Source organism: Muntiacus reevesi, chromosome 4 (assembly GCF_963930625.1).
Source record: "Muntiacus reevesi chromosome 4, mMunRee1.1, whole genome shotgun sequence".
NCBI lineage: Eukaryota > Metazoa > Chordata > Mammalia > Artiodactyla > Cervidae > Muntiacus > Muntiacus reevesi.
In genome coordinates, this window is record NC_089252.1 from 33209955 (window position 1) to 33231855 (window position 21901).

Consider the following 21901-nt stretch of genomic DNA (forward strand, 5'->3'; position numbering starts at 1 on the left):
ATCAACAAAGCCTCTCAAGTGAAATTTTCCTAAAATACCAAGGTTTCTTTTTTTAAGGTTTCAGGAGTAGTATTATGATATTCTTAAAGAATTTAGTTTACAAATTTTACAATTAAAACATGAAATTTTGATTTTATGTTTTCTATCTTCTGAAACAATTTGAAGATAGGATTCAAACAGGAAGTACTAAATATATGAAACAGGTAGGTAATGAAAAACCAAGGTTTTGTTCAAACTTGTAAAACCCTACCAGAACAAGTATAAACATTCAATTTTTCTACAGCAATCTATTTTTCAACAGAACCACACACAGTCAAAACAGAGTGGAGGTTGAAAGAGAAACACACCATGTCACTAGTCCAAGCGCCTATAGAGAAACACACCATGTCACTAGTACATGTGTCTAAAGAGAAACACACCATGTCACTAGTCCACGCGTCTAAAGAGAAACACACCATGTCACTAGTCCACGCGTCTAAAGAGAAACATACCATGTCACTAGTCCACGCGTCTAAACAGAAACACACCATGTCACTAGCCCACGCGTCTAAAGAGAAACACATCATGTCACTAGTCCACGCGTCTAAACAGAAACACACCATGTCACTAGTACATGCGTCTGAGTCAAAATCCAATGGCCATTTGACCTTTCTTCCTCACTGAAGGGAGAAAAATATGAGGAACTAGCATGGTTACTCAAGGGATTTCTTACTGCGGAAAACAATAGAATAACTTCAAAGGTGGACCTTTAGTCTTTCTCAAGAGCACCAAATGCCTGAAAATCTTGCCTCTTCTTAATCTATTACCTGCTCAACAAGTTATCTTCCTTTCATCATTGAAAACCTACATTCTCCAAGGGACCTTTTTAGTTGAATAAAGAAGTACTCAAATATACATGGAAGATTACATAATCTTAATCCCTTCAATTTATACATAGTTTAAGGAGTAATATGATAGATATGGCAAATAAATATTGTGCTGGTTAAACTATTAAATCAATATAAACAGGGGTGATCCAGTTTCACCATCATAGAAGATACACAGAATATAAGAGCATAGCCCTGGGGAATGCTCAGATGAAGACAACAGTAAATTCCCATGGAACAGCCTTGGGAGAGCAAAAAGAAGGCGCTGACTATTCCAGGTGAAAACATAACCAGGCAGTTTTAAAAATGATAATAAGGTGAAGAATGACAAAACTGACCCCAAACTTCTTCGGTGCTGAGTGTCAAGTTCTTCATTGACAGTTCAGTGCTACCCAAAGAAGGGCAGAGGTCAAAACAAGAGAATTTTTAGTGCAATGTAGTCTTAATATCTTGGAGAAGAAAATGGCAACCCACTCCAGTATTCTTGTCTGGAAAATTCCATGGACAGAGAAGCCTGGTGGGCTAGAGTTCACGGGGTTGTAAAGACTCAGACACGGCTGAGCAAATGAGTACTCTTAATATAATATGCTGTACATAATATTTAGGATCACTGATATCATTGACCTTATCCACCTAGACTACTGAGTCTCTTCCTCCGAATCTCAAAGAAGCCCCAGGCATAACATCCCACTGAAAGTGAAGAAGTTGTAGTCACTTCAGTCGTGTCTGACTCTTTGTAACCCCATGGACTGTAGCCCACCAGGCTGCTCTGTCCATGGAATTCTCCAGGCAAGAATACTGGAGTGGGTAGCCATTACCTTCTCTAGGGGATCTTTCCAACCCAGGAATCCAACCTGGGTCTCCCACATTGCAGGCAGATTCTTTACTGTCTGAGACATCAGGGAAGTCCGACATCCCATTGAAAGTCAGTGTAAATAAATCTAACTTCAGGTCAGAAAATGGAGAAATACTTTTTCAAATCAGTTGTTAAATGAAATACAACAAGAACAGACTGTGACTTCCATACAAAGACACGTATTTTATGTCTCTGGCTGTCACTGTCTGGGAGACTGCACTATATTGCTTTCCCGTGTTTCCTTTTATTGTTGTGAAATTACACGGGGAAAACTATATTAACTGTCTTGGCATAGCACCACAGACCTCTGAGATGCAAATAGGCACTCTTGGGGTAATCTCTAAAAAAGGTATGGTACCCTATAAAGCTCTTTCAGCACCATAATTAATTGCTGCAAATGCAAGTGGGATCAAGTGCAAACCACCAGGACGGTGTGGTTTGGTGTCTTTCTACTCTTCCTTCACCCCTTCTCTACAGAAGGACAGAGGCTTCCCAGGTCCGAAATCGGTAAAGAATCTCCCTGCTGAGCCAGAGACACAGGTTCAATCCCTGGGTTGGGAAGATCCCCTGGAGAAGGAAATGGCAAGCCACGCCAGTGTTCTTGCCTGGGAAATCCCATGGACAGAGGAGCCTGGTGGGCTACAGTCCATGGGGTCGCAGAGCTGGACATGACTGAAGTAACTAGCATGCATGCACATCATTATTGTATCACGGGGAATGGTCACAGTGTGGTCATGGTGGTGATGGTAGTAGCAGTAATTGTCATCACTCTCACTGTCAAGAAATCTGAAAGGAAACATTCTTTGTCAAACCACGATAACAACAGTAACAAAGGGGAACTTAGTAACCACCAGGAAAATACAATTACCACCTCCATTTTTAGGAGAACCAAGGTCTAGAGAAGTTCGGGAACTTGCCCAAGGTCATACTATGAGGAAATGACCAAGACAGGAGTGGAATCTAATCAGTTTGTCTACGGTAGCAGATGTCTTAGGCTACCTAATCACGTATGCCATTCTGTAGTTAAAACACCTACAATAATGACCCAATTGGGAAAAATTCATATTATGTAAACACCTACTAAATTGTGAAGCCAAGCCAAAATAAATAAATAAAAATCAAGGAAAAAGAGCTTTGTTTGCTGATTTTTCCTTGTCTACCCATGTGCTCAGATGCTCATTCATGTCAGACTCTTTGCAACCTTGTAGACCACAGTCCACCAGGCTCCTCTGCCCAAGAAATCCTTCCGGCAACAATACTGGAGTTGTGTGCGATTTCCTCCTCCAGGGAATCTTCCGAACCCAAGGATCGAACCTGAGTCTCTAACGGCTTCTGCATTGGCGGGTAGATTTTTTAAAAAATAGTGCGTCTACATATTCGGGGCTGCAAAACAAGGCTGAAATGCGAGTTTTAACACTGGGTACCGGACAAACAGCCACAAAGACAAGCAACGATTTACAAAATTGAAATAAAATAAAAACATCACCTCTCCTCTCAATGAAAAAACCCAGACCTCACTGTAATGTTTGATGAAAGATACATATGAACAGTGAGTAAAGTACTTCACAAAGAATAACAGAATTGCCCTCGGTGTCTTTAGGGGTTTGGTTCTAGGACTCTGGTGGAGACTAGTATCCACAGAAGCCTGAGCCCCTTCTGAACCAATAATCAAGTTTAGCATCACTTTTTTTAGTATCAAAAGTGAGGCAATGAGACACTGTGGGCCTCCCCATGGGAAACAGCATGAAGCATACACAAACCACCTAGGACTTATTCCTGCCAAAGCGGGTAAGGAATGTAGGCAAACTCTAGAGCTAACTTCCATTTATGGGATGAAGGACTAAGTTAAATGAAACCACATGGAAACAAGCAGATTCAGAAAGAGGGACAAGGAGACAAGGTCCGGTTTCTGAAAGGAGCCAAGGTTATCTAGTTTGTAAGTGATGGAACTAGAATTCAAATTTAGGCTCAAAAGTCTGTTTTTTTCCCCTGCTAAACCAGGCTATTTGAAGTAGAAAAAAAATGTGAGTGAAAATGATACATTCTGTTCTATAGATGTTGTCACCTACTTTCCAAAGTTTAACAATCATCCACCCAGCCAGACAGCATTTATAAAAATCCTACCATTGAAGTAGTTAAGCACACGGGGTCTGGAGTCACATGGCCTTCATTCAAATCCTGTACCCACTACCCTGTATGATACTGGGCAAGTTAACTTAATCTCTCATCTGTAAAATGGGGCAATACAATCAGTATCATAGGTTTCTGTGAGGATACATAAGATTTTATGTTTTTAGAATAGTGCCTGGCACAAAATAAATATGCAGAAAATTTTAGAAGTACTATGTAGTGTTTTTTTTTTGTAAGCTTGGTGCTACATTGAGGATACTAAGAAAAGTTGAGATGTATCTCCTTGTATATTTTGGAGGCAGTGTTCTAGCAATAAATGACTACCAATGTAAAAGTTCCAAAAACTGGTCTTTGGTGATATATACAATTCACTTACCAAACTTTACAATCATATATACACATCATTACTGCCTCTTACAGCTATCAGATTCTTTGGCTTCGTATAAAAAATTCTTATTTAAGACATTCCTATTTAATGCCTTGTTTACTGCCTCTTGTTTAAGGCATTACTGTTTAATGCCTGTTAACATACCCTTGCTCTGTTAAATATATTTGCTGATGAGAGAGATACTATGTGATTATTGGACCAAGAAATCAAACATGGTTCTTGCAAGTTCTCAAAGAGTCTGTAACTCAAAATTAAAAACAAGCATATAGTTACAGTTTTCTTATGCTCTTTTCTCATTTTATGTATTCTTTTAAACTGTTATTTGTTGCTCTAGTATCTGTCTTTCCCATTAAACTGCAACCACTTGGGGCAAAACATTGTGTTTACAACTGGAGTTGAATTTAAACAAAAAAGAATACGTTGAGTTTTTTTGTGTCTTACTCAATTATACAGTAAACAGGTTTGAAGAGATATTATGTCTTGTCAAGCACATTCCAAAAAAGGCACAAAATTTATGATGCATTCAAAACAAAAGTGTTCTATTTCATTTTTAGTCATTCTCCTTGCTGAAAATCTTTAGAAGATGCAAACAAAAGACAAAATTTTGAGCCTCCTTTAATAGTTCTGTACATTTAAACCTGGGTGACTCTCCTTGGGTACTTTCTGAAGCCAAAAGCATTTTAAGTACGGAAATAAAAACCTAGCCCTAGTTACTTTATTTTCTAAGATTAACTGTTTTTAACTAATATACTTAGGGATATGTAATATGTCCTGAATTGCCATAGAAATGCTCATTGTTATATATGAACTAATTTCATAATGATTATATAAAAGCTGTCATAATTAAAAGATAAGGACAATGCTATCTTTTCCCTTCTGACAGGGAGTTACATGTTACTACTGGAAATTTTTACTTTCTTCCTCGGAATACCAGAAATTCTTCTGTAAAATAAACACATCTCGTCAAGACCCTCTGGAACTAGTATAATTACCAGAGGCAATTGCTGTGTCAGATCAAAGAAACAAAACAATAATAGGCAACGTGTGACCTCTACCATGTCGCCAGAGACCAATTTTTCAACAGGCAGAAGAGTCAATAATCCAGAACAGAAAACATTAAATAACCAGAAATGCTTCCAAAGTGTGGCTTAGCACATCCATCAAGGCTGCCACATTCAGAGGGTTCAGAGAGTCTCTGTGGTTTCTGAGAACAAACTTCTGGGGATTTATCACAACAGTCATTAAAATCTGCATAAAGCACCAGAGGCAAAAACCAATTTCCCAAATGCAGAGTAGAATTTCAAGAGATATTACAATAATTTTCCAAATGTCATAGGGTGCTTTAACCAGTAGAGTGAGAAGAACACAGATGATTCAATAATTTCCTTATAACATTCACCTAATTTTTTTAATTTACTTGTCCCCATTCTGTCTGGAAAGCAGGCAGAGAACATTAACCCGATAAATATAATTAGTAAGAACACATTAAAGACTTCTGCAGGGTTTTTGTTTTGTTTTGGTAATACTGGGTCACTAAATCCAAAAACAGGGCTTTGGTCTCCTTTGTAATGTATGTAGTTGACTGATAAGAATCATAAGGGTACAAAGAGGGGTAAAGAAATTCCCATTCATGTAATGACAGAGAGAAATACATTTAAAATGCACTTTTAAAAAGCACCACGAATAAAACCGTGCCTTAGTAAAGCAAAATCTGATTGATTTTCTTAGCTGTGACTGCAATGTCTTCTTTCAAAATCAGATGTGAATTAGGGACTGAGCACACATATCTGAATTGTTTAACTTGCAAACACTCATTCTGCTGGTGACTTAGAGACTAGTAAAAGAAGGGCTTAGCATAAAGGAAAAAGCACTGGAAATGCACGTTCAGTTCTTGTATGGATGCGTTAGTCTTGCTCCCTTCATCTTTCCACTCTGTCATTTGCCCTATCTTTCCATCTTCTTATCTTATTAACATTGTTAATTCTATTTGTCAGTTTTGCCACAATTTCAGTGCTACTTAAACAGCTGAGGGTTTTCTCCAGGCAATTATCAGTCACTACACTTAGGTTTCTAAATTAGTTGTTGAAAGGCACTTTAACCTTGAGAAAATAGACACAGAGCACGCTGCCTCATTAAGCCTTACATTTATATGCATGTGGCTTTAAAACAAAAACTTACTTTAAAGCATTAAAAAATCATACACACAAGTAACTCAAACTTCTTGTAAAGTTATCAATGAGCAAGAAAATGCTTAACAAAGTCTATCCTGTACTACCCATCACTTTATCTTTTCCCCTTTACAATACAGATGGCAATACACACACTCTATGTCTATGCACATGTATAGAATATATAAACTGGGACATCAAAATATTGCCAAATTCCTCTTTTACTACCTGTCTGCCAGGTGGCAATACCTTTGGAAAGTCTTCACAATCATGTAAGTGGTATCTTGAGGTCATGGCAAGAAAGTTCTTCCCACATACAGATTTCCACACTGCCCCCCCTTTCTCCTTTTCCTTCCAAAGAGAAAATTCTATATTTCTATTTGCTTTTCTTCTCTCTTCCTGACTCTGACATTGGTTTTCTCCTTACTACTACAAAATGTACCAGAAGCAGTCAGGGAGAAACTCCATGCTTAAGGTTATTCGTTGGCTGATACCCATTTCTATGAAATACAACTAAATAAAAAAAAAATTCTGTAATCCAAAAATAAATGATACTTCATGAACCGTTTATTCCTTTTATGTTAAAATAAACTCAAAGAACTTTCCAGAGTTAAGTTCTGGTGTTTTTAAAGGTTTATACTATTCTGCTTTGGGGTCAGTCAAAAGCTTGTTAGAATGATTTTAAAATTAATGTAAACTAGTTGCTTACCCACCTCTTCCCACCCCCAACTCCTGCCACTTTCTGCTCCAAGGAAAGGAAAAGGTGATATTTCAACAGTGTAAAATTCTTCACTGAGAGACAAACATTAAAATGATAAACATTTTGGAAAGCAAAGTACACTTCAAACCCTAACTGTTCTTTCAGACCTATATTGACTCTTATAGTCGTTGCCAACATTTGGTAAGGATTATCCTTCCATTAGGCAAAAGCAAGCATTCCTTAGATAAATCAGGAGTTTTTGCCATGAGACTCATAAAACCTTTTCACAACACAAGATTTTCAAGAGAATCCTTGAAGGTTTTAGGAGGCTGCTCCTTTTACTCAGTAACAAAATACACCCCATGGTGTCTCACTGACCCCACTCAGCTGTCCTTTGACCTCTTCAATTGTTGAAGCCTAACTCCAGGGCCCACAGAATTTGCCTCCCATATCAAAAAGGCGAATGAGGCTTCCTCCTAGCACCTGGTGTAACAAAACCCAACAGGCTCTCCCTCTCTCGGTCCCCTGCGCTGCCTCTCGGGCCACTTTCCAGATGTTCCAGGCCCAAATGTTAAGCCAATGCTAGGTTTCAGGATCTGCGTGGTCACCACGAAGGAACACAGGAACCGAGCTGAAGTGGCAATGACCCTCTTGTTCCTTTTGGCCTCAAAAGGATACGACGGGTCATAAAAGAGGAAAAGATCTTTGGCCTCTCTTGGAAATGCCAGGCTATTTAAGCACATTGTAACTTCCAAAAGGAGGGAGCCAGTCTTGGTCATTCCCTGGCAGTCAAGAGTTACCCAAGCAATGTCCCTAAACTTAATTCTAAGAGGATTTTTTTATTTTCTTTGTCATAGAAGGGGAAAAGGACAGGATCACCTTTCTCCCCCTCCTTGCATTAAAAGGCTTCCAAAATTAGAAACAGTAAACTTTTGTAAAACTTTTAAAACATACATTTCAGGGTATATGAGTAAAAAATGTAAATACATGCAGTCACTAGATGCTGTTTGGTCTTCCCTGCGGAGGCCAATAATCTGATGTCTCCCTTGTTAGACAAGTTGAAAGATAAAACCACAATCAACAAAGAACCAAGAGCTGAATTCTTATTGTCTTAATTTAGGTATGCAGGAAATATAACACAGAGGCTGTTGTAAGAAAAAAGAAAAACCTTAAAGCTTAGAAAGTGTTTTGTTTTGGGGTTTTTGGTTTTTTGTTTTTTTTTTTTTGGTGGCAAGGATGGGGGAGGGCAGGGGAAAGCAAAGAGGAGAGAAAACAGGAGAGGAACTCATAGAAATATCTGCTTCATCAGTTTAAGTACCAAAGACAGGAGCTTTATTTAGATTCTAAAATGTTCCCCCCAAAAATCTGACCATGAAAGATTTGGATGGGGGGCATATTATAATTGTACAATACCTTGGTTTATTTATTAACATTTTTGAACCATGTTCATGATTTAGTTGGGCTGTCAACACTTCAGGGAGCCTGTTTCCTAGATTTTACTTGATTAAAGCTTTTTTGTACCTGTAAAAACAAAAAATAACATATACATAAAGACATGAACTAATTTCCAAACGCATCATATTCCACAATACTTAAATATTTACCATTCTACAAATATTGCAACTAGAAAATTTATCAGTCTTACATAATTCCATATAGGTTATAAAGGGCAAATACAATATTCCTCTTTCCCCAAATGATCACTCTTTATATACCTGGAAATAATTTCTTCTTAAGATTTCCCCCTACTAAATGTAATTGGAATAAATCTGTTAAGTCTGCATTTTGGACAGGTGTTACCATAATGCTTAAAGCTCACAGATTATTTTTATTTTTAAGAAAGAAACTGGTGAAAGATAACTTCCTTACTCAAGAGAGTTTGATTTTATAATTTCTGGTGCTAGACCAAAATTTATCATCTTAAAGAAGTATCAAAAATTTAAGACATAACCAATATTGATTAAAATTATTTTTCTACTTTTTGAAATGAACGGTTTAATAATTTCCAACAAAGAAAGCCTGCAAGAATAAAAGCAACTACTGTTTCCTATCCTTTTGATTAGTGTATTCTTAGAAGAAATTAAACTAAATAATTATAATTGCATAAAACTAGTTGAAAATTACAGTGAACATATTCTGCTAAGTAGAGTATAGTCAATATACAAGAAAATATAGTCAGAAGTAGAAAATGAAATAAGAACTATCTTTCACTGATTTTTATACATAACTTAGAAGGGTTTCTATTTTATTATTATGTCTAAAGAGAAAATAAAAGAGGATTTTTTAAGAATATACTAGTTCCAATGCATATTTATGGCACTAAAATATGTAAAGTAATATCAATGTATATTTTCTTTAAAAAAAGCTTTCACTTTGTTTTCCTTTTAGGCCAACTTGAAAGAGAGAAAAGAACCGCTTTAGATTTTGAAATAAAAATAACTTACCTCCCTTACAGTCAGAAGAATGTCTTCAGGCAAAAGCACAATTAAAAATGCAAGACCTGGATTCTCAATCTCCTGTATTTCACACCCACCCACCCACCCACCCACAAGTAGACATCTTTTTGTGAGTCAAGAGTCTTGCTCCCTCCATCCAAACCTAAGATTACCCCATATGGTCAGCAAGGTCAAACTGCATTACTGCCAATGAAACTATATGACTCCACAAGGACCTTAATGATTAAAAAAAAAAAAAGTCAGTAATCCAATTCCAGTTGCTTCAGAGTCTAAAATTGCTAATTTTTGGCCACGTGCTGCACACTTCACCTGCTAGTAATGACATTTTTGTATTTTCTTCTAATTACACTCAAAGCTAAGACCTTTGGCCCCAGGCCACAGACCCCTATTCAGGCTGCGCACATTCTCTTAAACGACCTGATCCTTTGTTGTCACTCTTACTCTTTCATCTATTATTTACACCCAGAGAGAAGGAAGATACTCCACCATTTGTATAGCTTAAAGCTTCTAATCATCTTAATTTCTTTGCCTTTCAACCTATGGTTTTTTTAATAGATGAATGCCAAAAAGTTTGACAAAATCATTTTTTTTAACCACATACTTTTCCCTCCTTCCCTTTTCTTACTCCTTGCCAACCTCCTTCCTCACCCTCCTCTACCACAGAAGGTACTCTTGATCAGCCGGCATTCACAGATTTTGACTTTCACCAACAAAACGAATTTCTAAATATAATACAAAATCTCCATCTTGCTCTCACAGATTGATAACAATTATATTTTTTCTCCTCAAACAACTGATTAAAGTGGAAGTTTACTTAAAATAACTTGCTATCTGCCCCGGACTCCCTAAGGCATGAGCATAGGATTTTCAGAATTCCCCTACAAAAATGTCAAAGAAGCTTCATTGAACAGTTAGGATGTTAGTTATGTAGTTGAAACTTTTCAAACATTTTATTATCTGCAGATGCTCAAATGCTTACAAGAAAGAAAAAAAAAAGAGGAAGGAAAGCATAAAAAAAAATACATATAAAGAAAATTTTACCAATAAAAGAATTTGTAAATTATTACCACATCCGAACAGCAAAGTCCTTACATAAAACATTCTATATCATTGTAACTTCCCAACATTTCCCCCACACTTAAAAAAAAAGAATATCCAAACACATTTTGAAAATCCAAAGCACAGAACTGTTTACCATGTCGCAGATGTCCCCTTCAGATCACGGCAGCCACCCCAAGACTCTGATTTCCAAGATGTTTATAAAAGGACACATGATCCATCTTTGCTCTCTCTTCCTCTATTGCTCAGCTTACTCTTGATTTCTAGCAGTATTTCCTTGTTGTCTGTTCTCTCTGCAGACCCTGAAACCCCTTGTCTTTTCTTATTTTCACCATTTGCCTCAACCAGCAGTTCACTGGAGACCCATCCATCTTGTAATGCCTAAAGTGACAGATGCTCCCAGGAATGACCACACTGCTGAGTGAACAAAAGATAACATCACCTCTAGGAACTCCAGAGAGAAATACAACTGCAACCTTAAGACAGGGTCTGACTTGACAGACACTGGACCATAAACCTCTTCTAAGCGAGAAAGAAAACAATTGCCACACACACAAAAAAATCTGACACAATCAAAGGCAGAAAAGAGTGATTATTTGTGGATTGCCTTTTCACTCTGCAGCTCACTTTTCCCCCCTCAACGCTTTTATATTGGGGCAATTCACTTGCCAAGAGGCAAGAGAAGTTCTTGCCGTGCGCGGGGGGCAGGGGGGGAACCTTTCTCAGTATCTTTCATTCAACAATATTCAAAGTGAAATTCATTCACATGTGTGTTTCAGTAAATCTAAGGCTTATGATACAGCATCCTTATGCCTGACCCACCTTGTCTGCACAAAGCAATGTCTAGATTCTGAAATGCTGGCTCAGTGTTACTGCTGTGAAAGGATACACATACTTTGCAAATTAAAAACACATTAGAAATTAAAAAGCAGTGTGACACAATGTCAACAATATGTGTAGCTCATAAAAGAAAGCTCACCATTCATTCATCAGACAACCTCCAACTCGGGTTAAAGAGACTATTAACAAGAGGATTCTGGGAAAGACTACAGCTCTCTTTTTTAACAAAGAAAAGGTCATATTAACATCTCCCAGCAACAAACGAATGATATGGATGCTGTAGATGCAGGGGACTCTGCTTGATACCATCTGGGGGGGGTGGGCAGGTTGCTTTTCATTTTTAAAAGCATCTTATTTAAAATCTTCATGCAAAAAAAAAAATCTTCATGCAGCAAAAGGCAAATTGAAACTCTAACATTTAAATTTAATTTGACTCTAACATTTAGATAAATACAATGAAGGGAAATTTTAGAACAGAAAAACAAAAACTGACTTAGAGAGCAATTAAGAACATTGTGATCAATGTCAATTATGAAGATTAACAACCCCTTTTTATAATAAATATCAAGCAACACAGAACTCTGCTGCAGCTAAATGCATTATCATTTTCAAGCAGGGTAAATGATAGAAATACCTTTGTTAAACCTAAAATAAAGAGCCAAATGCTCAAGAAAAGTCTGTCAGCCTTATTTCTAAGAAGAAATGTCAGCATTTACAAATTTTTTTTTTTTAATTGCACAAAAAACTTTTAAGTTACACTTCTTTTTCTTTGGAGAAACTAATAACTCATCCCTATTTTACTAGAAAATATAAATTTTAAAAGATATTTTATTTTATCTCTTTCATGTAGAATATTTGTGGGGCAAAAGAAAACTTTTTAAGTTGATAAATCAACATATCTTTTTCTTTAACATTATCTTATGTCTCCCTTATTTCCTCAAACACTTCAGAGTATCTGTACAAACAACACAAATATTTCACAATGTCAGAATTTTCTGATCCTTATTTTAATACTGGAAAAACATATGTATATAAAATAATTAAATGAATGCACACAATTAGGTAGATCAATGGGAAAAAGATTAAGTAATTATAGACTGTTTATCAATATGAAAGGACTTGCTCTAATATGGACTTGATCTTTAACTAGACAGCTTTGTTTAACACACACTGACCCTAAGTTGTCCCCCTAGAACTCCTGATCCAAAAAGCCACCTCATTCAACACTCTCAAATTTTGGCATTAATATCAAGAGAGAGATGTGACCTTGAAATGACAGTTCCATGGCAGAAAGAAAAAAAAGAAGACCCAATTAAAAGACCTACTTTAAGACACAATAGGATCAATACTGCACGCAAGAAAAGTACACCCCCGTGGAAAGTTCTTATTGCCTGATTGATCAAAAACAAAACAAAACTTTTCCTTTTTTCAGGGCCTCTTCCAGATCACAGTCAGTGCCAGAAATCCACACAGGAAAAAAATCCATCAAAATGAAACCCTAAAAGGGTTTACCCTTCACCATCCCATTTGCACTTCAAAACCCTGTAAGGCCTTCAGTTAAACCCCAGGGCTGAACCATTTCAATAATAAGAGAGGTGGCCAGCAGTGATTTATCTCCCATTTGGCCTCTGGACAGAGCTGTAATGTCTAGGAAGCTTCCCTTCCCTGACTCGAACCCTCCCCCCTAAGTCTCAACCTTCATTTGTGCAGCTTTGGATATTCAGTACCTTGTAAACAACTCACATGCCCTTTCCAATCAGATGGCAAGAACAGTTTGTAACTCAGGGTTTTCTTGGCAATGCTTTCACAAAACGGAATGCTGCTGTGATAGTCAGACCATTGAAAATACCAGGTTAAATTTCAGGTTCTCTTTGCTGTAATAAGTTGAAGAAGAAAGAAACTTCAACTTAAGCCTTTTTCTTCTCACACATGTTGATTGTTGTCAGAACTTCTTAAACTTTTCCCAATTTATACCCCGATATCCATTACATCTTGGGCTACATCAGCCAACTTCCTGTAGTGATGTTCATGTAAATTTAAATCCTTGCATTGTAAAATGTCTTAGCAAATCCAAAAATGTGGAGATTTCACAGGTCACAGACTCCTGGGTCAGAAAGACCTTAAGAACAGATAGCAGACCACTATGACTCAACTGATTTATTCTACACTTGTTATCAAATTTGTACTATAACTGACATCACACACACAATTTTCCTCTAGTAAAATAAATACCAAACAATGTCAAGTTATTTAAGTTGAAATAAAGGTACCAGAAGTTATCACATGGGAAACAGTGAAGCCACTCCTTAAACATGGAGAACATTTAGTCACTGGGCATGAATTTCCTATTTCAAAATTATGTTCATGTGCTTGCTAATATACAGAGAAGATGAAAAATATATACACTCTTTTCCCTACCTATTCATTGTTTTCTATTTTCATTTCAGTGACAGGGCTTTGTTCTTGTAATTGATTCTGATAAACTCCATCTGAATGCCACATTTAAAAACTTGCCTTAAATGATTCCACTATAGTAATTCTGATTTTATAAGATGAAAACTTTCAAGTTATTCATTAACTTTATAAATTTAGAGACTCTATAGGCAAATATAAATGTGTTTCACTTAAACCTAATATCAGTTAAGAGAAGTTTAAAAGAATAAAATTAATTATATGGCCCTGATAGTTAAAAATACAAGAAATGCAAATTTTTGTTGATTCAAAGAAAAGTTATTACACTTTTGGAGCTATTTATCAATAAAAATATCTAACTATCCTTATACCACATTAGCAAATAGTTTTCATTTTCAGAGTTCCAAATACTACAAATTCTAAAAGCAAAAAATAAACCAACTCTTACAGCAAATGACTTTATTGCATGCTACCAGGTCAATGAATCTCAGATTTGTGTATGAGATAACATAAAAATTCAAACTGCATATATAAATCAAGAAGAACAGATAACTGAAAAAACCAAAGGGAAATGATTTTTTACATCACTGAAACAAACTCTGTCACTAATAACAATACTCAGAAAAATAAATTTTCTTAACCTACCACACAACATTAAAAAAAAAAAAGCTGTCCTCAGAGAGTCAGCAAGAGTAATTGATCCACCACAGAGGAAATATTCAATCTTCATTAAATATTTATTCAGTGCAATAGGTTGTTAGGTCTATTTAGAACTCAAAGAAGAAATAGTTCCTGTCTGGTAGGAATCAGGTCTTGAGAGAATTGAATGGAGATGAACTGAAGTTCCTCAAGTCATGACACTGTATTTCAAAACAATAATGCTAAAAATTGGAGGTGTGCTATGAAATGATTGCTGCTACTTTGAAATCTGATACAAAGAAACTGACATTTCAGGGAGTAGTAATTTTAACAAGGTACTAGTAACGCAGGACAATACAATTTGGATGTTCAAGATCTGTGGTTCCCAACCTTTTTGCCATAGCCAAGTTGCCAATCTTTTCTGGGTCTCTTTCCTTATCCATAAAATGAGAGGTAAAAGTAATACATTTCTAGATTGAAGACACTATGGTTACAATGGGGGAAGGGAAAAGATTCCATTCACAACTGGAACAACATGAAGAACGCACAGGACTCGTCTTAATGACAAATCTGTGATAACATCATTTTTTCAATTGCCAAAGATGAGTTGGATGATATAAGTGAAAATTTACACACAGACAAATATGCTGCGTTTCTTACAGAGAAGTCTAATTGTAAAAATACTTGTTTCTCAAACAAAATAATAACACAATTCCAGTCAAAAGAACAGTAAAATTTGGGGGGAACATAGCAAAAAAATTCATAAATTCATAAGGAAGATTATCAGAGAAAAGATGGGGAAAACATCTTTTTGAAAAATGTTACAAGGGGAGGTGAGTCAAAATAAATGTTAAATTATAGTACGAAGAAAGAGCTTTTTGTTCATTGTCACTAAATCTAGCGAACGTTTTTTTTTGGTTCTCGTCTTACATGTCCTCTGAGCCTATTTCTTGAAATTTCCTTTCCGTCTGCTGGGTTTCATCTCACAGCTCTCTGGTTTTCCTCCTTCCCTATGCTTCTCCTTAGTTCCCTTTGCACTCCCATAATACTCCGCCCAGCAATGAAATGTGGTGGTTCTGCAGGATCTAGTATGTGGGAGCCATCCTCCAACAGGCCCCATGATTCCCACCTCCTGTGTAATCTACTCCCACATCGAATCAGGGCTGACTTACATAACCAGTAAAATATGGAACAAGTGACAATGTGTGATTTCCACAGTCATAAAAGATATTGCAGTTTCTTATACGTAAAACAGAAAACTAATAAGAATCTACTGTACAGCACAGAGAATTCTATTCTATACTCTGTAATGGCTTATATGAGAAAACAATACTAAAAAAAAGAGTGGATATACACAGATCTATAACTGATTCACTTCACCATACACCTGAAACTAATACAACATAGTAAATCAATTATATGCCAATAAAAATTAAAAAAAAAAAAAAACCTGGGAAATACTCCAAATCAAGTAACCATTTGAATTCTGGAATTGTTGATTCCCTCTACCATGTTTCACGTGGAGTTTACAAAAAAAAAAAACCAAATTGTAGTTTCTTCCCTGACCTCTTGGATCACTTGCTCTAAGAGAGGGCAACCACTGTGTTATACAGACACCCAAGCCGTCTGTAGAGAGGCCCTCATGGGTAGGAGCTGAGGCTTCCTGCCAATAGACAGGACCAACGTCCCTAGCTGCTCTCCTTGCCTCCTCTCTGACACTCTCCAACCACTACTCTGCATCAAGTGAAATACAATCATCCACTCTTTGCTAAAGACCTTCGAAGTTTTATACTGTTGAGGATAAAAATCAATATTGTAAACATCCCTTCCTACCTCTCCAGTCTTATTTTGCAATGTTCTCTTCCTAAACGCTGGGCTCCAGAAACGCTGACCAATCTTACACATTTCTGTTCCCTCTGCTGTGAAACCACTCATCCTTTCACTCCTGCCTACTGAAATTCCCTCATCCTTCCAGATCCTCTCTGAAGCTCTGCTTCCCTAATTCCCTCAGCCCTTTGTTGAAAGCTCTCAAAGAACCCTTTTTCATCTCCTTCTCAACATTTCATTCACTTTTGAGCTATGTAATCTGTATGATCAATTGTTTTAATGCTTGTCTTTCTTCCTAAATTTCAAACTACATTGAAAGTAGGGACAATGTTTTTTCGGTTTTGCCTGTTATTGAAATCACAACACCTATTGTGGTGTCCCCTGGCACTCAAAAATCCTGTCTGAATAATTTAATAATTTAAAATATAGGACTGGCACAAGAATGAGAAGCTCATTGGTGACAGTCCAAAATTTTCTATTATCTGTAAGCATTATTGTATGATAATTGAGGCATTATAAAACAATAAATTGTTTTATATATTTACACATGGACATCACCAGATGGTCAATACCAAAATCAGATTGATTATATTCTTTGCAGCCAAAGATGGAAAAGCTCTATAGAGTCAGCAAAAACAAGACCGGGAGCTGACTGTGGCTCAAATCATGAACTCCTTATTGCCAAATTCAGATTTAAATTGAAGAAAGTAGGGAAAACCACTAGACCATTCAGGTATGACCTAAATCAAATCCCTTACAATTATACAGGGGAAGTGGCAAATAGATTCAAGGGATTAGATCTGATAGAGTAACTGAAGAATTATAGACAGAGGTTCGTGACATTGTACAGGAGGCAGGAATCAAGGCCATCCTCAAGAAAAAGAAATGCAAAAAAGCAAAATGCTTGTCTGAGGAGGTCTTACAAATAGCTGAGAAAAGAAGAGAATCGAAAGGCAAAGGAGAAAAGGAAAGATATACCCATTTGAATGCAGAGTTCCAAAGAATGGCAAGGAGAGATAAGAAAGCCTTCTTCAGTGATCAGTGCAAAGAAATAGAGGAAAACAACAGAATGGGAAAGACTAGAGATTTCTTCAAGAAAATTAGAGATACCAAGGGAACATTTCATGCAAAGATGGGCACAATAAACATGGACAGAAATGGTATGGACCTAACAGAAGCAGAAGATATTAAGAAGAGGTGACAAGAATACACAGAAGAACTGTACAAAAAAGATGTTCACAACCCAGATAATCACGATGGTATGATCACTTCCCTAGAGTCAGACATCCCGAAGTGCGAAGTGAAGTGGGCCACTACAAACAAGCTAGTCGAGATAATAGAATTCCAGTTGAGTTATTTCAAATCCTAAAAGATGATGCTGTGAAATTGCTGCATTCAATATGCCAGCAAATTTGGAAAATGCAGCAGTGGCCACAGGACTGGAAAAGGTCAGTTTTCACTCCAATTCCAAAGAATGGCAATGCCAAAGAATGCTCAAACTACCGCACAATTGCACCCATCTCACATGCTAGCAAAGTGATGCTCAAAATTCTCCAAGCCAGGCTTCTACAGTACGTGAACTGTGAACTTCCAGATGTTCAAGCTGGATTTAGAAAAGGCAGAGGAACCAGAGATCAAACTGACAACATCCATTGGATCATTGAAAAAACGAGAGAGTTCCAGAAACATCTACTTCTGATTTATTAACTATGCCAAAGCCTTTGACTGTGTGGATCACAAAAAACTGTGGAAAATTCTTCAAGAGATCGGAATACCAGACCACGTGACCTACCTCCTGAGAAATCTGTATGCAGGTCAAGAAGTAACAGTTAGAACTGGACATGGAACAACAGACTGGTTCCAAATCAGGTGAGGAGTACATCAAGGCTGTATATTTTCACCCTGCTTATTTAACTTCCATGCAGAGTACAACCTATGAAATGCCAGGCTGGATGAAGCACAAGCTGGAATCAAGATTGCCAGGAGAAATATCAATAACCTCAGATATGCAGATGACACCACCCTTATGGCAGAATGCAAAGAAGAACTAAAGAGCCTCTTGATGAAAGTGAAAGAAGAGAGTGAAAATGTCAGCTTAAAACTCAACTTTCAGAAAACAAAGATCATGGCATCTGGTGTCATCACTTCATGGCAAATAGATGGGGAAACAGTGGAAATAATGACAGATTTTATTTTTTGGGCTCCAAAATCACTGCAGATGGTGACTACAGCCATGAAATTAAAAGACGCTTACTCCTTGGAAGAAAAGCTATGACCAACCTAGACAGCATATTAAAAAGCAGAGACATTACTTTGCAAACAAAGGTCCATCTAGTCAAAGCCATGGTTTTTCCAGTAGTCATGTATGGATGTGAGAGTTGGACTATAAAGAAAGCTGAGTACCGAAAAACTGATGCTTTTGAACTGTGGTGTTGGAGAAGACTCTTGAAAGTCCCTTGGACTGCAAGGAGTTCCAACCAGTTATCCTAAAGGAAATCAGTCCTGGATGTTCATTGGAAGGACCGATGCTGAAGCTGAAACTCCAATACTTTGGCCACCTGATGTGAAGAGCTGACTCACTGGAAAAGACCCTCATGCTGAGAGGGATTGGGGGCAGGAGGAGAAGGGGACGACAGAGGATGGGATGGTTGGATGGCATCACCGACTCAATGGACATGAGTTTGACAGAACTCCAGGAGTTGGTTGTGGACAGGGAGGCCTGGCGTGCTGTAGTCCATGGGATCGCAAAGAGTCAGACACGACTGAGCAACTGAACTGAACTGAACTGAAAATAATAAAGGGAAGAAGCAATTGTTCATTTAATTATACTGAAGTAAGGATCAACAATACAAATAGTGACATCTAACAAACAATTTAGACACTAAAAATAAAAGCCAGAGAGACAAAAGATTAAATTTAAATATCTACACCTAAATGGATTTATATGCCCACCCACAATAGACCATATAAAAACTGAGGAAACAGAATTAAATATTTTTTACACTGATATTTATTGTGTACCAAGATTTGTTATGGTGTCATAGTGAGAATTTAGCTTTCTTAGCCTGGAAATCACAAAGGATAAGACTGACAGATTTGACTAGTAAACATATAGAACTTCCATACATTAATATTTAACAGCTAAAACAAAAAGAAAAACTTTTCCAGCTAATGAAAAGAGGTAGAGTCTACTATATACATAGAGGAACTAAAAGAGGTAAACTAAAGATAGTGAAGGACAGCGAAGCCTGGTGTGCTGCAGTTCATGGGATCGCAGAGAGTCAGACACAACTTAGAGATCGAACAACAACAGTGAACATGATAAAGTAAAACATTAATACCTCCACTCCTGAGCACAATTTATATTCCATCCATAGGGAACTGCAGCCTGCCAAGTTCCTCTGTTCATGGGGATTCTCCAGGCAAGAATACTAGAGTGGGTTGCCATGCCTCCCTTCAGGGGATCTTCCCAACCTAGGGATCGAATCCAGGTTTCCTGCATTGCAGGCAGATTTTTTTTACCACCTGGGCCACCAGGGAGGCCCAAGAATACTTGAGTGGGTCGCCATTTCCTTCTCCAGGGGACCTTCCTGACCCAGGGATCAAACCCCGGTCTCCTGCATTCCAGGCGGATACTTTACCACTGAACCACTGGGGAAGAAAAGAGTAACTAGAAGGAGATGCTTGCAGGATGAGATTCTTCCCTCATCCTGAAAAGGATGAGGCGATGGTACAGAAGAGAGGAGATGGCCAGGAGACTCAAGTACTAGAGGCTGTAGAGAACGGAGAGAGGAAAAGGATGGAGGCAGCCCATACGTGGCAGAACCGCAAAGCAGGAGCCGGTGTCCTTGCTCACAGCAGTGCTGCTTTATCAGCCTTAGGCAATTACCTCCCAACTCTTTTTACGCGGGAAAGAAATAAACTACTAACTTGCTGTTTAGAGTCTTCCTGTCAATGTAATCCTAACTGATATAGGAGAGGAGAGTGTTGAAAAAATAAGCAAGCATCCCTCAAAAGCATGAAGCAGCGTAGTATATACAGAGGACAAGGGGGCTTCTCTGGTGGGTCAGTGGTAAAGAATCTGCCTGCTTATGCAGGAGACAGAGGAGATGTGGATTCGATCCCTGGGTTGGGAAGATCCCCTGAAGAAAGAAATGGCTACCCACTCCAGTATTCTTGCCTGGGAAATTCCATGGACAGAGGAGCCTGATGGGCTACAGTCCATGGGGTCACAAAGGGACTGTGTGACTGAGCACACATACACACACACAACCCAGTCTTAGAAGATTTAATAACTTGCTCAAGGGCACATGACCGGTTGAAAAGTGGTCACATCAGGAATCAGACATAGATTCATCTTACTTCAGCATCATGTTTTTAATCACTTTACTAGGTTCTCTCTCATGCAATGGCATGACATGTATGAAATAGTATGACAGGCAGCACAATGGTTTGGATTCTTGCAACCTCTTAACTAGATGCTCTTTCAGCATTTGGGAATGTTCGAGCCCAAAGCAGTTTTTTAAAAATGGAAATTGGGTAGGATGGTGGTGTCTTCTCTGATTAAGGGTACTTGGGAAGAAGATGAGGCTTTGAATGGAAGATGATGCTTTCAAGTCTTAGATATACTGGTTTTGAGATGGCTGTGAAATATCCAAATGGAGATATCTAGCAGTAATTTGATAAGATGCTTCTGAAGTTTAGGGGGAAGCAGGTTGGAGATAAAGCTCTTGGCATCAGTTGTTCTTAGAGGTCAGCTAAAGTCAAGGCAATTACTGGGACTTTTCAGGGACTCCCAAAAGTGAGAAGAGCAGCCTGTGGAGAAAAGGGCAGTGGGTACAGACTTGAAGAGAAAGGAGTATATTGAAATAATTACATAAGAAGATGGAGACCGACCCAATCAAGGACAGTCAAAGATATCACTAAGTTGTACTTAGGGTTAGGGACAATGAATTTATAGTGATATCAATCTGAGTGGTGGGAGGGTTTTCTACTGTAGTAATTACTAACTCAATAGTAGGAAAACTTGCTAAAATTTCATTATTTTTCCGGTTCCTTTCTTTTCTCCCAATGTGAATTGCCTGAATTGACCTGAGCACTTGACCTATTATTTAAATCCATCTTCGATTCAGACTCTGAAATCGTCAAAAAGTCTGTTGAGACTCTGAAAATCTTTTTTAAAAATCATTTTTATTCCCAGCAACTTGCATGGCAATATCTGTATTGTTTTATCTTCTGGTTAGGCTGTCTGTAAGGGCAGGAACTGTCTCACAGTTGTTGTTATTCAGTCACTAAGTCCTGTCTAACTGTTTGCAACCCCATGGACTGCAGCACACCAGGCTTCCCTGTCCATCACCACCTCCCAGAGCTTGCTCAAATTCATGTCCATTGAGAGAGTGATATCATCCAACCATCTCATCTCTGTCATCCCCTTCTCCTCCTGCCTTCAATCTTTCCCAGCATCAGGGTCTTTTCTAATGAGTCAGCTCTTCACATAAGGTGGCCAAAGCATCAGAGCTTCAGCATCAGTCCTTCCAATGAATATTCAGAATTGATTTCC

The 21901-nt window shown here is 37.8% G+C and overlaps 1 protein-coding gene across 8 annotated transcripts in view; it reads right to left on the reverse strand.

Moving 5' to 3' along the window:
• The window catches only part of GREB1L (GREB1 like retinoic acid receptor coactivator), a 246209-nt gene that overhangs the window by 111367 nt on the left and 112941 nt on the right, over positions 1-21901 (reverse strand). For all 8 annotated transcript variants that reach the window (XR_010662886.1, XR_010662887.1, XM_065932485.1 and 5 more), the window contains exon 2: positions 8522-8629. The gene's annotated coding sequence lies outside the window, so the exon portion shown is untranslated. The remainder of the gene's footprint in view (positions 1-8521; positions 8630-21901) is intronic.